Source organism: Teleopsis dalmanni, chromosome 1 (genome assembly GCF_002237135.1).
Source record: "Teleopsis dalmanni isolate 2A chromosome 1, ASM223713v2, whole genome shotgun sequence".
NCBI lineage: Eukaryota > Metazoa > Arthropoda > Insecta > Diptera > Diopsidae > Teleopsis > Teleopsis dalmanni.
This window is the reverse complement of record NC_051846.1, coordinates 179435557-179453139: the sequence shown is the minus strand read 5'-3', so window position 1 is coordinate 179453139 and position 17583 is coordinate 179435557.

Here is a 17583-nt window from a genome sequence, read left to right as displayed (position 1 = left end):
AGAGAGATAGGAGAAAATTATAAAAAATACTGGCTTGAGTTCTAATTGATTTAAAAGCAGAGCTTGTTGTTAGAAGTCACTGCTCTTTTTTAAACTGCAGAATATGAGAGAGACAACGTCAAACACTGTTCTATCAGTAGGTTTTCATCAGGTGATGAAAACACATGGCGCTATGGTTGACCAGCAGTTGGGATACTACTATCTTGCAAGACTGAAGTAGCTGCATTTAAAACACTGACCATTCTATTACAAAACTAACTATATTAGGTACTGTAAAATGTGAAGTTCGACAAGAAATGAATAGAAAAAGACAAAACCATTATAAATGTTAAATATAACAGTTTTGTTTCATATTGGATTAAAATTTCTTTCATTCCTCAAAACTACTCACAATAGAGTAATATTGTACTATACTGTGCTGTATTACTGTGAATTGTCCCACTAAATTTTGTTTATGTTACGATTTAATCCTAATAGAAGACGTCAATATTTTCATATAAATATTTTTCAAATCTTTTTTAAAAAAAACTAATATTAAAAAGCTGCTATTAAAAATAAAACTCTGAATACGGTATAAGAACAAATTTATACCTTCCCAAACAGTCGGCCAACCATCAAATTTATAAATTCAGTAACACTAAGTTAAATGTTTGGATAGGACTACCTAGTAATTCAAAATCAAGCAAATATGTATTTTAGAGTGCATCCGATATGGGTTTAGTACATAATTTCATTGAAAGAAACAGTAAGTTATACGTATTAGCTATATAAGAAGAATACTACCCTTGAAGATATAAAGAAATGGTACTGAAAAACGTTTAAGCATCTGTATTGTTCAAACATTTATTGTCCAAACAATTAACTAGGATCACATGGTCGAAAATTGATAAGAGGAATTTAAAGAAATTGTTAAGTCTTTCAGGAGATCATATCTCTAAAATTATGGTTTGTATATATCAAGCATATTAAGCAACTTTTTATAGATACTCTAAAATTTCAAGGATGTAGAGAACAAAATCACAGTTTAATAGTTTTAAGATAGTTGGAAGGTCAGGTTAGAAGCATAGAAACAATCGAACTCTCAGATCTTTATGGTGGTCATTAGAATTCATTATATTCCATGCATCATGAGGGGTTAAAAATAGTTTTATAAGTAAAAATAGTAGTTACGATGTTAAGTGTAGATAGCATGTTGTATACGGATACCACAGTGTACCCATGTGGTCTAAGCGAATTAAACGGGAAGCAATTTCTTAGTGTATTACGAATTTAATTTCTATAAGAAATGTGTCCACCACTAAGTTTTCAATACATATTAAGCTTTAAAATTACAAAAGTAATTATACCATATACCATATTGGTCTATGTTGGCAAACTAGAAATAGTCATAATAACCTAATCTAAACAATATCAAACCAGAAACCAAAAATAGAAGGAAGTAAAATTAGCCGTTAGCATCAATATTAGTACCACTTCGGGAATAAATAAAGTAATGCCTAGTTATTTATATATTGTTCTGGTGGTTGACATATGGTCGTTTAGAAAAAGCAACTACCGCTAAGAGTAGTGACAGATAAAAGCAATATAAAGTGCAAGACCGGACATATTGCGTGGATTAAGTTCGTTGAGCCTAAAAGGAATAGTAAAAAAGGAGTTAATGTTGAAGCCATTATAAGCAATCGATTTTTGAGTTTATGTCATTTCATTGTACTCCGTCACATTTACCAATAAATAAGGGTCTTTCTCAGTAACTAATAAATCTCAGTATCTGCGCCCTTTAAAAACATGAATGTTTATATATGTGTGGTTATAAATAAATACAAATCCGACGTTTTAAATAAAGAAACAACTGTAGAGTATCAACACAGTAGTAGCAATATGAAAAACACATTGTGTACATAAGAATCATTCATGGTTATAACCAGAAAGTGTTTCTTTATATTATACTAAGGTCTTTTCTTTTGTAAGCATTTCACAAAAAAACAACCGCTTATTTTAAAAATAATAATAACAGTGTGCTGGTTTATTTAGTCCAACTTCTTTGATACCGCTTAACTATACCGCTTAATAAGCAGCTCAAATCGCATGCCTGTGAAGTCTAAAAATATCCAAATTTACTGTCAATATATGTTTTTGTTAATTATTCGTAATTATTGTAGTTATTAGCAGGGACGGAAAATAACAGTTATTTTAAAATTTTTTATGGAAAAAAGCAGCAACAAAAAGCAGCAAATAACAAAAAACTAAACTAAATCTTTACCTGTACCAACCTTTTAAAACATTTTCTATGGAATTACAAAAACAACTACCTTGTATGAAAATTGCATTTTATATTTTCATTTTAAAAATATCGCGCAGAATTTGCGCGATACTCTTGATTTTTATATTATATAACGCAAGTATACCAGTTATTTGTGAGTTTTAAAATAAGAAGCAAATTTTAAGAGTTATTTCTGCGCGAAAAAATAAAAGGCATATAATAATTATTATTTTTGATGAATATAATAAAAATCAAATTTAATTATTATTTTTTGAGTTTTATTTTAAAATGCAAATGATAACAGTTATAAGATTATTTTTATTTTTTTTTAGATAACTGTTACGGTCCCTGGTTACTAGTCGTATTTCGTAGTTGTAGTTTGTTCTACTTATTATTTCAGTGTTATTTATTTTAGGCTTAATTTTTTTTTCGATATAAATCAATAAGCTTATTTAGCTTAATTACACATTCTATACAAAATCCACACAATTTCCAAATAAAATTGTACATCATAAGCCAGTACCTGTCTGTTGGTTTCAAAAAACAAATTGCTTCTTGTTTTTTAATTCTGTTTCACTATTTGCTAAGATTTTAAAGTTAAAGTGTAAACACTTAAACTGTAAATTTCAATCAAAAGACAGCAAATTATGCTTTGCGTTTATAACTGCTTACAATTAACATCTGGCAACATCACAGAGTTTGTGATAGTTGGAAAAGTTATGTATTATTCCTTTAGCAAACAAAACTAAGACCACTGTATTATCCATGCCGAATTGAAAATTGTATGTCAGTCTGCAATATTCGATATTAGTGGTGTGGTGCACTATGAATTCTTCCGGATGGTCAAACGATCAATAAGGAGTATTATTTGGCCGTTATGCGTCGTTTGCGTGAGGCCATTCGCAAAAGGATGCCAGATTTATGGAAGAAAAACTCATGAATTTCACACCACGATAACGCAAGCCGGTGCGTTGGTTGTGTAGCAGTTTTTGGCCAAAAACTTCATAAATATCATCAACCAAGCACCGTACTCTCCAGATATGGCCCCGTGTGACTTTTTCCACTTCCCCCAACTCAAATTGCCATTGCGAGGAATGCGTTTTGAGACTATAGAGGCCATAAAAGAGAATTCGCTGCGTGAACAAAAGGCCATACCTTCGGCGGCCTATAAAACTTATATGGAAAATTGGATCAAGCGTTGGCATGCATGTATTGCCGCAGGAGGAGAGTACTTTAAAGGCGATAATAAAGAAAATTATTAAAAATTAAAATTTTGCGTTTTTTTTAACTTCTCGTTCTTTTTTGATCAAATCGTATGTACATTAAAACAGCCGCTGTTTTTCCCACTGAATGTCAGTAAAATATTAAAAAAAATTTTAACAATAATATTAATAATAAAAAAAAAATTATATAAATAAAAATAAATACTTTATTATATAAAGAAATATTGTTGCAATGTTTGCATTTTTATATATTTTTAATATAATTTTTTATTCCATATGGAGTTTCACAGTCGTTAATCCAATTAAAATGAGTAGTATTACATACAAAAAATGTTTAGAGTCGATTTAAAACGAATAAATAATAAAATTTAAATTTATAAACACAGTAAAATAGTTGTGAATAAACTGAATCAAATATATAAACCACAACTGATATTAAAGTTAACACCTCATTTATATAGAAAAAATAATATTGTTTTTATCTCAACGCATATTTAAGAGTTTATGCATTTAAAAACCGCAATTTATTCATGAAATATAAAATATATTAAAAAACATATATTATTTATTTGTATGAAGTATGTAAATCATATAAAATTACAATTTAGATTTCATTTACTGGAAGTGTAAGTAATTTTTTATTTTTACAATAAAACAATAATTAATTTGAAGCCATTTTTTTTTTAATAAAATTTTTTTATGTATTTGATTAAATTCCATTTATTTAATTATTTTTATTAAAATATCAGTTGCAATTATATTTTTAATATATTTAATTATTTTTAATAAAATATATAAATTTAAAACATATAAATAAGCAAAACTAATGAAGAATATAGTTTTGGAAGTGTTACTAAGGGGGTTTAGTGTAGTCAGGTTGGCACTACATATAAACTCCATACAATTTATATATAGCATTGTGACTCTGTTGGTTTATTGTGCTGATCACAGATATTTTATTGGGTCTTTAAATATTAAATAAACATGTGCACCCTTGATGGTTTTATTTTGTGAAGCAACAAATCTATTCACAAGATGAACACGCCTGCTATTGTTCAGTTCTAAGCAGTTACAGAGGATTTTTCAACAACTACCAACACCCACTTATCAAATTGTGGGTAGTACAATTCTATGATTGGACTAGATTTCAATTTCAAGTTCCCATTTTCTTTAATCTACGGCCGTCTTGTTTAGATTAGAAACTCGATCAGATCTAATTCATTTAAGTAGATGACTAATTTTTAAATTGGAACTGCTATGACATCTAACAGTTTTTATTCTATATCTCTCTTGCTGGAATGCACAATGAATCAGACCCAATAAATTTACATTAGGTTCCTATTTGGTAAGGTACTCAGCCTATACTCAGATGCATTTGTGTTGTTTGTGTAATAATATAATAGCATTGCAGAAAATACATTTATCTCAACAGATATGATGATCTCTTAATTCCAAAAGTCCCAGGCTGATCGTCACTGAAGGCAATACGTTTAACAATATATTAAAATCAAAATACTGAGAAAGAAAAGGCCGACAAAAGATAAATGCTTAATATGATAGGTAAGTACAGTGAAAGTTCGGTACTCACTTTGTTATTCACTTTGTTATAGAGTACAGTGAAAGTTCGGTACTCACTTTGTTACATCGGTGGTTATCAAATCCATTTGATCCAGTACCACTAACCAGTACCACTAACCTCTGCGTGCAAATGCATCTATATCTATACCGTTCAAATAACAGCCCAGCATCAGCAATCGTTTTTTATTGCTATAGTGTACTGGGTTATTTGAACCGTGTACCCTTATAAGCGGCGCCAGTGCCAACCTTTGCATACATTTTGCACTACTCAAATGGCAGACTGACGTCCGCGAGCGTTTTTTGACATTAATATGAATGAAAAACCAAAAATAATATTTATAAAATTAATTAATATGAATGAAAAACCAAAAATAATATTTATAAAATTAATTAAAAAATACAATTGAAATTTTATACTTATTCTGCAAATAACTATAATTGTTTTGTTAAGAGTATTTTTATTTATATTAAATAATTAAATAATAATTAAAAGCATAATAAAAAAATAATATTGTTTTAAATAATACTACCTGAAATACTAATTTAGTAATTATTTTAATTATTTTAGTTTAGAAAATATACTCTACAGTTAGTTTCAGTTAGAATAATGTCAATATTATTTGGTATCTGTAAAGTACATAGAATGAAATAATACCGCCCACAGAATGTTCACGAAAATAGTTTCGCAAATTAATTTAATAGCCAGAATTCAAGCGCTGGGAACTACAATACAAATAAATGTACAAAAAATAATAAATTTTAGAGAAATAAATTTAGAGAGTATAATATTAATTAAAAATGATACATATATTATAATTAATAATCATATAAATTACAATAGTTATAGAGGAACCCCCATGGGCATATTTAATATATCAAAATTTTATTAATTTTATTAACTGCCCTGATTATCGTAATTATTAAGCAATTTGTTACAAATTTGTTGTTTATCAAAATTATCGGTTTAATTTTATTAAAGCAATTATTTTTAAACCAAAAATATGAATAAATATTAACAACATTTCATAATAAACAAGATTTAAATATCAAGTGTGAGATTTATCAATTATGAATTTATTCAGAAATGCACAGAGCAGCCAACCCACATACTCAATGTCAGTTTATTCGAAAATTTTCGTTGTGAAATATCAAAGTAATATTGTCGAAATTTATCCTTAAGCGCTTAAGCTGTATTTTTTACGTTTTCATTCATTTTCTCCGGAATTAATATGCACAAATTTGCAGGGTTTTCACCTTTCATTATGGAGCATATACGTACCACTTTTCCGCAACTCGAAATATTACTTAACCGACTGAAATATAATTTTAGCTCATTAACACATCATGAACATAAGTGGAACCTCAAACACCCTGTCTGGGTGAGTGGCAAAGTACATACCATTTGCATGTGTGCATATCCGGTACAGTTGTGTGTAAATACAACCTGGCTATGTCTTATGAAAAATTGGTTTATTTAAGTTTCCTGTGAGTTTTCTCACCCAAGTCTTTCCATATATTTTGCGTAGCATTTGCTCCACATTTTCTTGGAGTAAATTCAATAAATGCTCAAACAGACTTGATGATTTCTCTGTTCGCATGTATGGTCTTTGGTGGTACGTATGATGTACTATTTAATGAAGAATTTTTCGATTCTTACTGTATGGAGAACTCGTCTTACAAAATTAAATTAAGTCTGAAGCAGATTTTAATTTTTTAACAAATTATGAATAAAAAATTACAAACCAAAGAGGAAAAAATATATCAAAGCATCAGGAAACGTATGGAAGAAATATGAATTAAAAAATTCAGTGAAGATAAACAACGTCTTCTACAAAAGGGACAAAAATTATTTTACATGCATAAATGGATGATTGCCAATGAATATTGTATGCAAGATTGTTCCCAAAATCCATCCCTAGAATGTTTAAGTATCGAATGAATATGGCTTAGATATTTTAAGTTACAGTTGACTATACCATATTAGAGACATTCGGCACAAAAAATTATTTAAACATATTAATCAAAATAAACATAGTTTTTCAATACCAAGTTATTCATATTATAGTCCCAATTCATTTGCTCCATTGACATATGGATACAATACCTTGTCATCCAAGGTATCGTATCTTTAGTCTCAGTTTTACGATATGGAGCACCTAAGAACCTTTAAATGATTTTTGAAAACAATCTACAGAAATAACGATTAATTTTTGCATAGAATTTTCTTTACAGATAGGATTAACTTTTCGTTAGAAAATAGGGATCGTTTAAGAACCGGTTAATGCATAATGTAATGAAATATTCAACAAAAGTAGAGATGAATTTTCGCATCTATATTTTCATGCAAATATTTTATTAATATCACTATCAATATTTATACTTGTGATGCTGCTCATATTTTGATAGATTAATAAAGTCCGTAAATAACTATGGGAAGTCCATTACATACACAAAAAGTCAATGTATGAGAGATTTGTTAAGAGGTAAGAATTCCGGTCCACATTCTTGCAAAAATGGATAGTGAGAAATAGGAGTAGATATGGAAGATATGTAGTCTCCACAGTATGTTGGCACAGGCTGAACACACATCTTTATTTATTTTATATTTTAATGATATAAATTCAGTAACTAATTTATACATTTTGTCATTACTAGATTTTTGGTATGCATTTACTCAATAAATTGTTTATATCCTAATCCAAACCTATGTCGATTTTGAGATTGATTGATTAATATAGAGAGTACCCTAACATTTGACAAGTCGACAAGCAGTATTGCTCCAAACGTTCTCCCTATTATCCATTTTTTGGCAACACCTATCTTTATAGTTATTTCCGATATAAATATAGCCCACATTTTGAAGCTTCTTATATTATTTTCTTAGCTTTCAAGGGATAGATTATTATAATTGATGGTGCCCAGATCTGATGCGGATTATTTATATTGAAACATAATAGAATATACTTACAGTTACTGTGTATATACATACTTCTAAATATTTCGCAAAAGATGTAGGTATATATAAGCGAGCTTTTAATACTATTGGATTTAATATAACCAAGAAATTTAATCGAATATTCAGACCTATTATCAATATACTCGTATTAGTCTTAATAGAGTTTAAAAATCAAATTTATCTTTTGTGATAATAGTAACAGATATCAGACACTTTTTCCTATCACGTTTAAACGTATCTTCTTAAATTTCCATGAAAGAATAATTGAAAAGACATGAAACCTTTGAAAACTATGTTACATACATCGAATAACTCATAAAATCATCAAGAATATATTAATTAAACTTTTGTCGTCATTTTTAAAATGATTTTTTCTGAGAAATTATTTATATATAAAAACAAAAACAAAATTTCCTCACGAATTTTATTAAAATTCTTTCAATTTTGTAACAAATAATAAATATATTTCGAAATATCAAATTTTACTTTCCATAATAAATATTTCATTTTATTTATATATGAATGTACCAGTACTACTCATATCCACTTTTGCTTAAAATTTACATCCTTTTGCTGAAATTTATATAAAGGATAAAAGTGAACCAATATTACTTCGACGTCAACATGAACGGAATGCATTTATTTTTGCTTTCCAAATATAAACGTTTATGTGGTTCAGTATCCGATTTTATGTCAAATTTGGATGTTTGCAGTATTTTATGGCCATTTGGATTGACGTAAAAATAAGTTTTAAATTCAAAAGAAATCATTTTTCTGACAAAATTTCTCAATTTTTAGTTCTATTACATTTTCATTTCAAATGAAAAATAAATGCAAGCTTCCGATAAATAAAATTAACTAAATAAATGAATAATATCCTTAATTTCTATATGCAAAAGCAATAGATTATTAATATTGACCAATACTGCATAAGAAAACTTTTATTAAATTTTCTAATAGATGTGTAAAGTTTTAAATCTAAAAAAAGATAAGTATATGTTAGAGTTTAGATTATAGAGCTTACAAAGGCAGGCAGTATACTCCCTGACATTCACTTCTCAGTTATTGAGGTCCCGTTTGCAACAGTTGAACTGTCAATCAAACAAAAATATCTTAACATTTCCAAGCCAAATTCAGCAGGTGATCCCTCCAGGTGTCAGATTTCCAGATTGACTTGGTCTAAACTAGACAAAAATCGCACAGCTTCTTTAAGTTAAGCGTAACCTGCTCAGTACTGTAGTATGAGTGCTGACAGATTATTGCGTAATTTGAAGACATGCTATGCAACGGGGTTTACCTTACAATGACTTTGAGTTGTGGCTCTGAGGATGAGGAAAAAACTGTACATTACCTCATGTGTCAGTGTCCATCTTTAGTTAGAAGACGACATAAAATCTTCGGGACACCATTAAATCTCAGTTTGGTTGATCTTTACCTAATGGGGGAATCGTTCCTTTCCGCATGGCTCGTATGCAGAGGTTTTGTCATGGCATATACTTATATAACAAATATAAGTATTAAAAATATCGCTATAATATGTTATTACTAATATTATTATTGATTATTGGTGCTCCCTTCTGGGTTTAGAATAAGTATCTAAACCCTGTTGCGTCAATAAAAAGTAGCAAAAAATTTACTTTACAGGAATTTATTGCCTCTTTCGTAATTGTACACACTTCCAGGAGTATATTCCGTATGTGTATGAGCGCAGGACATTTTAACAGCACATACTTTGACAGACTCTTCATGTACAGAATCTACAGTTTGCATCCATAAATATGCCCAGTCTTGTAAGGTGGTACTTTAGTGTACAGTTCATGTTAAGACTTCTCTAATGATTATAAGTTTTTCTTTTGATACATCCATACAATCCTGGTATCTCCTATTGTTATAGGTACCAATAAGTGATTTGGATTGTATTTGGATTGCTATCTTAGTAAATCATCACAGTAATCCTTTTTGTTCTGGTTTTCCTACATTTTAATTAGAGAAAGAAACTTTGTCTGAATCCGCGAAAACGTTCTAGTCCCGTCATCGGTGTGGCTACTCCTTTCTTGGCTAATTTGTCTGAGTGTTAATTTCCGCAGTATGACTCGAAACCTAGAGAATTGACAACAGATTTGATTCGCTAAGCAGGTTTAGCTTTTCAAGACATTCTTGCATCAGTCACTTGATGTCATCTGATGCTAGTTTAGTGTCTTGGTAGTCGGTTGGCTGTCTTTTACTATAGCAATATTTTTTACAGATGTTTTCGTTCAATACTGGAAAGTACATACGTAAGTGTTGCGTATATTTCCACTTGGAAGATGCTAGTCTTTTTTCCCAGTGTTTTTCAATGTTTCTTGCCGGACCGACTATGTTATCTCCGGTACTTTCCTCTGTAAGCGAATATGTATTTTATATGTTACTTGTAGAACAAAATATGCTTTTATTATTCGGCATGCGTATGCTTTTATTAAATACCGTAGAAATGTACAACTTTCACTTACGGAAGGAATAGATTTGAAGAAATTGACTTTAACTAAAAGATGTGAAAAACAGTTTAGATACAAGAATAAAAAATGAGAGAAGTCTTGATTATTCGAAAATTGCTAAACATTTGAGAAATTGGTAAATTATATATAAGTTTTTATTTCCGAAGTGTGGTTGCATATGGTCGTACAGGTTATTTAAAAAGTCAAATGTGGCCTTAAGACCACGAGTTACCCATTCCTGGTTCATGCAGTAAAATTTTATTATAATTTTCATTTGAATTTTTATTAAAATTTTTTTACGCTCCTCGGCATTTGGTTCATATATGGTAATACGTAAAATTCAATAAAGCGAAAATTTAATAGAATTTGATGACAAGGCATAAAAGATTATGTGTATGAAATCGTTATTGGGAATGTTTCAAATTTAATATCAATTAGGTTGCATAAGTACTCATATCAGATAAACATTGTTTCAGTTGTTTTATTGCAAAAGTTGATTGCCAATCCCGAAACTCCGCGTAAATTCGCATGCGTATTTTTGTACGTGTGAGGTTTTTACGCAAAATTAGATTATAAATCCCCAAATTAATACTAAAATTTTGGTTTTAAAAAAAATACAAAATGAAAAATATCAAATGTATTTGTGATAAAATAAATTACCGAATTGAATGCATAAATTGTGCGGATGATTTCATTTTCATTGGCATAAAAATTTTATGCAATTTAAAAACTTATTTTAAATTGCATTTAAATGCTTTTGCTTATAGCACTGCAGATATGCATATATTTGGAAAATGCTAAATTGATAAAATATTTAAGGTTAAATAAATTTAAACTACATAAGTCACAAGCATTAGGAATTTAATTATTATATTTTGTTTTTATATATTTAAAGTTTTGGATTGTAATGAAATGCATTTTTAATTGCAATTTATTGATGTTTAAATAAAATATCTAAGCATGAAATTTGACTAAAAGTTGCCTGTGCGTTTAAAGTATTTACATTAAATATTGCTTGAATTTTATATAAAATTTACCCAATAGCAATTTAAGCTAACATTTCCTTTTCCTTTAAATAAATTTCCTTTAAATCCCTCGAGTCGCTTTTGGTTCAGTTTTTAGGTGTTTTAATTTATGTATTTATGCTCTATCTATATTGAAGTGAAAAACTTCAAATGAACACTTCATTTCGTAAAGGGTTCTTCTGCTCATATTTATTGAAAATTATTCACTAAAATTCATCTAGAATCTTGTTTATAGGAATATGTAAACGAAACTGAGAATGTATCGTTGAAGTTACATTGAAATATGAATTTATACATGGCTTATTATATTATTAGGATTTCCACTAGGGTAAGAAATAAGAACTGATACCAACTATCATTCAGATAAAGCAATCCGTAATATAAACACTTCAAATCATTTTCAAATATCAAAAAATTTTCACCCTAGCACATAAGCAACGATAGAGCTTAAAATTATTTAATTAACAGAATCTCTGATTGAGAATGTGAATGAAAATGTTGAATGGCCCTGAGTTGCTTAATAAAATATAGTTTTCATTCATTTAGTATTTGATAAGTTTTATATAAACTTAGAACCTAATCCTATAAAACAAGCGAAGAATAAATAATTTTAAAGTATTCCAAAAGATACATCACAGGTAATGCTCGTAATGCCATTGCTATATGGGTACACCCTATGCGAACCGCACCAGGGGACAACAACTTACAGGAGTTACAACGAAAAGTTTTAAAAATTTTAAAAGAATTTAATTCAAGAGAAGAGATACCCATTGGTTAAATTAATTCATTATGTTGAAGCTCCTTGAGCTAGTGCCCTTAGCACATTTACTCTTTCTTAACTCGAGGTATTTTCAAAACCTCTCTTTATAAACAATTATAATTAGATAGAATACATGACTACAAATCACAGAGTGGCATTATTCACTCTGCAATGATTTCGAGCCAGTGACATACATGAAATCGCTTGTTCACAGTTATATACTATTCGCCATAGTTCTTTTAGAACGTTACCAATTTTCTGATATTTAATTCTATAGTATTTTATGAATACCACTCTCTTTCATTTTTTAACAATGCAATCAGTTACTACTGTTTTTTTGGTTTTCGTGGTATCGGGTTTTAGTGGCTACATAGCCCAGAGTTAAGAACTTTGGAACTTTTGTAAGAATTCTATTTTGAATATTTGAAAAGTTAGAATAGACTAAAATAGAATTGTCCTCCACAGTTGAAGACAGAAGTCTCTTTAAAATCTCCTCCCTTGCAGTTGCTGCCGGCGTGGATAATGAATAATCCCAATTTTTAGGCAATTTAGCCTATTCATCTGTAACCTCTCGAAATCAACTATTATTACTTTCAACTTAGTCGTATTGTTCTAGGCTAGCATTTCTTGCAATCGGTTAGCATGTTTCATTTTATCTTTATACTACTTCATCAAAACGCCTTTTATATTCTTTAGAACTATTTATTGGAATAAAGGAAAGAACTGAAATATAGTAACATATAAAAAAATTTTCCGCTTCAGTGTGCACATATAGCTATTCTATTTCATGAGTCTCATTAAACACACTGAGATCCTTACGCTGAATGACAGTGTCTTTTACATATTTCATGTGGTGCACATTGAGTATTCACTTTGCATAGTTCATTAGTGCAAATGTTGCCTATGCCACTGCACTCAATACGTGCAGAAGCGTTGATAGTGGATCTCTGCTATGCAAATCACGTATATCTTAAGACCGCAACTCCAGCACTCGGAATTCCCTCCACAAAGAAGCATAATGTAAACTTGGTCTTACATTCTGTTTGCATAAACAACTCCTGTAAGTTGTGTGTCGCTTTATTTGCGACACTATTCACGGTGGCAAGGATATGTCTGCCTGTTCAGTTTTGTCCGGGAAAATGTTACTGCGATTTTGTTTTTGATTTATGAAAACATTAATATTAATAATAATTTATTTAATAAAGTAAATATTTGCATATGACAAAAGCAGAATTATCCCTTACAGCATGTAAATGTAAACATTTTACCATATTGCAGAAAGGATAAAAAGGATTTAGCTTTCACGTTCCAGTATTTATTTATATTGATCATAACTTCATATTTTGCATAAATTTACTACATTTAATATTTATCGAAATATTTTTATAGACTTTGCACGAGATTTAATTTAATTAAAAATATCAACGACAAATTAGTAAAAACGGCATTTAATTAAATAAATGACAAATAGTTATGCACACAGAAGGATAAAGTAGTCAGTGATGAAAAATTTTAATATTTACATTGTAAAAATGAAATGATGCAGAAGAAAAAAATAAACTCATAACTACTGTCTAGTATAGAGAAGTAGGCAGACGTAAAAGATGGGTCCGTGCTGAAATTTTAAACATAATATCATAAGAAGTCATAAGAGTACCACTTTATATAACATGAAAATAGGGAAGAGGTTTCGAATAGAATCTATGTTCGAGGTGCTCATATATCAAATATGTTAATTCTTGCTTTTATATCAAGAGAACAAATAATTTTTCATGTTTAGAGTAAATAGTGAATTTATTATTACTGTAAAGAAACTACAGCTTACTCTTTGATATATAATCACTTACGTATATAGTATTAAAGTTAATATAATTTTCAGTGTCATAATCAATTTAAGTTATGGATTGGATAAATACTTTTGACAAATTTTTGAGGAGTATTCTTAATTATTAATTATTAAAAATTATTAAATAATTGACGTTTATTCACTTGATTTTATAAAGCTGAGCTGTGCCCACTATTGCCCTTACTTTCTCCCCGATTAAAGTTGGAACTCACTTTCCAACCTTAGTGTAGATGAGATTAGATTATATTTTGAAAGGATTGGGAACTATGTCACCACGTTATTGCATCCTTTGAGGATTGTTGTGACAAATCCACTTTAGTTCTATAGGTGCGTTCCATAGTTAAAAACTCCATTATGTTCTTTGGAGAGATGTTACCTAATTCAGTTATAAGTGGATAGGCAGTTGGTAAGTACCAAAGTCTGAATCTGGCGAGACTATCACAGTGACATAAAATGTGTTGTGCTGTTTCCTCTTCTTTGCAATGAAGTCTGCAGCTATTGTCCTTGTAATTTGATAGATGTTTATTGGCTTTGCAATGTCCAGTGAGAAACTTTGTGACAAGTTGGATGCTTTTTCTGTGCAGCTCTTCCAGTTTTGGCTTTCGATGGATTTGACAGGAATTCTTTAGCTTGTCTGCAGGCAATTACATTACCTACTCAGTATGTGCTACTTTTTCTATTAATTTATTAAACTTAAGTGTACAAAAGCTTCCTGAAAGATTGCAGAATGATCTTGGCCCGATATATTATGAGGCCGCCTCTTTTTAGATAGTCATCGGTTTTCTCATTTCTCTCAAATTTGCTGTGCCCTGCGATCCATATTAAGTGGACCCCTTTTATCTTATTATTAAGATCTTAATAGTTCAATTCGTTGAACTTGTGTTTCCAAAAAAAATAAAGCTGTAGTTTATAAGCTCGTTCTAATTTAAAGCACGGCAAGTGCTTTGGTTGTTGTCACTAATTAAATAAAAATAAGAGACAATAAAACCTGGAACTTGAGCATTGAAAGTTTGTGCAGCCTTGGCTTCTTGTGGATAAACACGATTAGTCATCGCTTCTAATTTGATAGGCACGAGTTCTAAGCCTGGCACTTGCAGTCCAAACAAATTATGTACGGACTATAAACTAATTAAATAAAATTCGATTATTTCCAAAGACCACTGATGAAGAGTACTTGGCAATACTCGAAACAGCGTTGTATGGTCAGCCAAACTTCAATAAAATTAAAATAAATTTTTGTGTTTGCCCTTTATTTCTTTCTTTGTTATTCAAAAACACCTCTAAATTTTAATAAAGCTTCTTTGTCACTATACAAAGAAAGTGTAGCTTTACAGCAACACGAATACTTTATTCAGATCTTAATAATATATTAGTATATTATATATTATGATCTCTTTTCAGCAAGATTTTTCAGAATTTGAATGTATTCCCACATTAGTTTTGAAGTCACTCGAGGTAAGCTTAGTGCTAACAGTGCTAATTTGCCGTCTGAGAAAGCATATATATTTTTTCTCGTGATGAGTTTCCCTTTATATTCCGTTAGACATAGTTCAATTGCATGAACGTCAGTCTGAAAAATTGAGTTTACTTGACTCATACTCGCATATATTTCCTCTTTTTGTTTTGCGACATAGACGCCCGCCCCACTCTTTTCATCAATTGCAACCATCCATATACTACAGATGGTGATCTCCAACGAATGAAGGTATGTTCCGTTCGCAGTCATTTCTGTCTGGTATTAGCACACAGAACTTTTGTGGAAGCCCATCTTCTCATCTTCTAGCCCATCTTCTCTTTGCATTTTCTTATTTTAGGTAGGGAGGTGTCGAGTGATATTATTGATCAATTACTAGTCAACTACAGTTTGCCTATGAATGTCACTGCTTCCTTTTTGACAAGTAGGTGAAGTGGGGAAACCCAATGGTATCTCAAGGGACGCTGTCACGGTGGTTCTCATCGTTCGACTTATCATTATGCTAGCTAGTCTCTGTAGCTTACGTGATACTATATAACTAATTTAGGATTTGCCGTCTTAGAGTCGCTGTGCTGGCTTTGGAATTATTCAATAAAAGAATTAAAGTAAATTTTAACTAAAAAATATCGTTTTAAAAGATTATTCTCTGATAACCGTGTATGAATTACAGTATACATTGTAATATAAACTATTTATGAAAACAATCTCGTTGTTTTCTATTTAACCTCAGGTTTAGTATTTATATACAATTAAGTATATTACATTATCAAATAAAACACGTTAATGAATAATATTAACACGATATGGTCAATTGTTATTTGAATTTCAAATAAAACATTGGAAGTCATATAAAGTATCTTTTTCAATTTCCACAATAAAATACATTTTATTAGCTTTGAATTCAATGATTTCTAATTCCCGAAATATAACTAAAAACAATTTTGAATTCTAATTAAAACTGAAAATTACTCTAACGTAAATTTATAAACCATCAAATATGTGCTCAGTACATCCAAATACAGTTGAACAAATAATATTATTTTAAGTTTTAATGACCAGAAATTAGTATTGCCGCTCTGGGCGTTGCAGTATTTAAAACTTTTGTGGTTTTTACTTATTATCGAATATTAAAACTATTTTGTGCAAAATTCCGAAATGAAATTTTTGTCTATTTACACTGCAAATAAAAATATATGAATTCAATGGAAGAGATTATGAAATTTATAATAAATACATACGTAACTACGTGTGCATCTGTTCCAAATATTCATTAGTAAAAGTTTTGGAATGAGTTATTTTTATTGATACTTATATTTATATATATGTTATATACAGATATATATTTTATATAAATGAGTGTTGTTTATTATTTAAACAATAAATTATTTATCTATTCACTATTTTTCAAATAAGTTTAATATCAAATAATGGTTTATTACAAGGTTCTGTAAAATAAAGATACATCTCATCTTATACTAACAGTCGGTAAATCATTATATTACCAAAAACAATCAAATTTGTAGTTCAAAAGAGTGTAGAAAAGTTTTTGGGCTGCCATAAAGTCCATATATATTGAAAAAATCCATTTTATGGTTCCAAACTGCATAAAATATATATACTATATAGTATATATACATATACTATACATATACTATATTCATGCTAGTTTATAGAGTCATTAGTTGATCAATTACTATGGAAATTTTGCATTAAAAAAATATATGACAAAGTAATACTTTTAAAAAAAATCTGTGTTTCAAATGTTTAAATTGCAAAAAACGGTATTAAAATGAAAAAAAAAAGAAAATTCTTTCTCATTAAATTAATTCATCATATTAAGAGTTGCTGATAGTAGTAAGCAAATTACTGAAACTAGACTTTGAATCAATCTATAACTATATTGTATATACAATCAATCACATCTTTAGCAATTACTATATGTTTGCAAACTTACATATGAAGCTCGTTGTAAGCATACTTGATATAT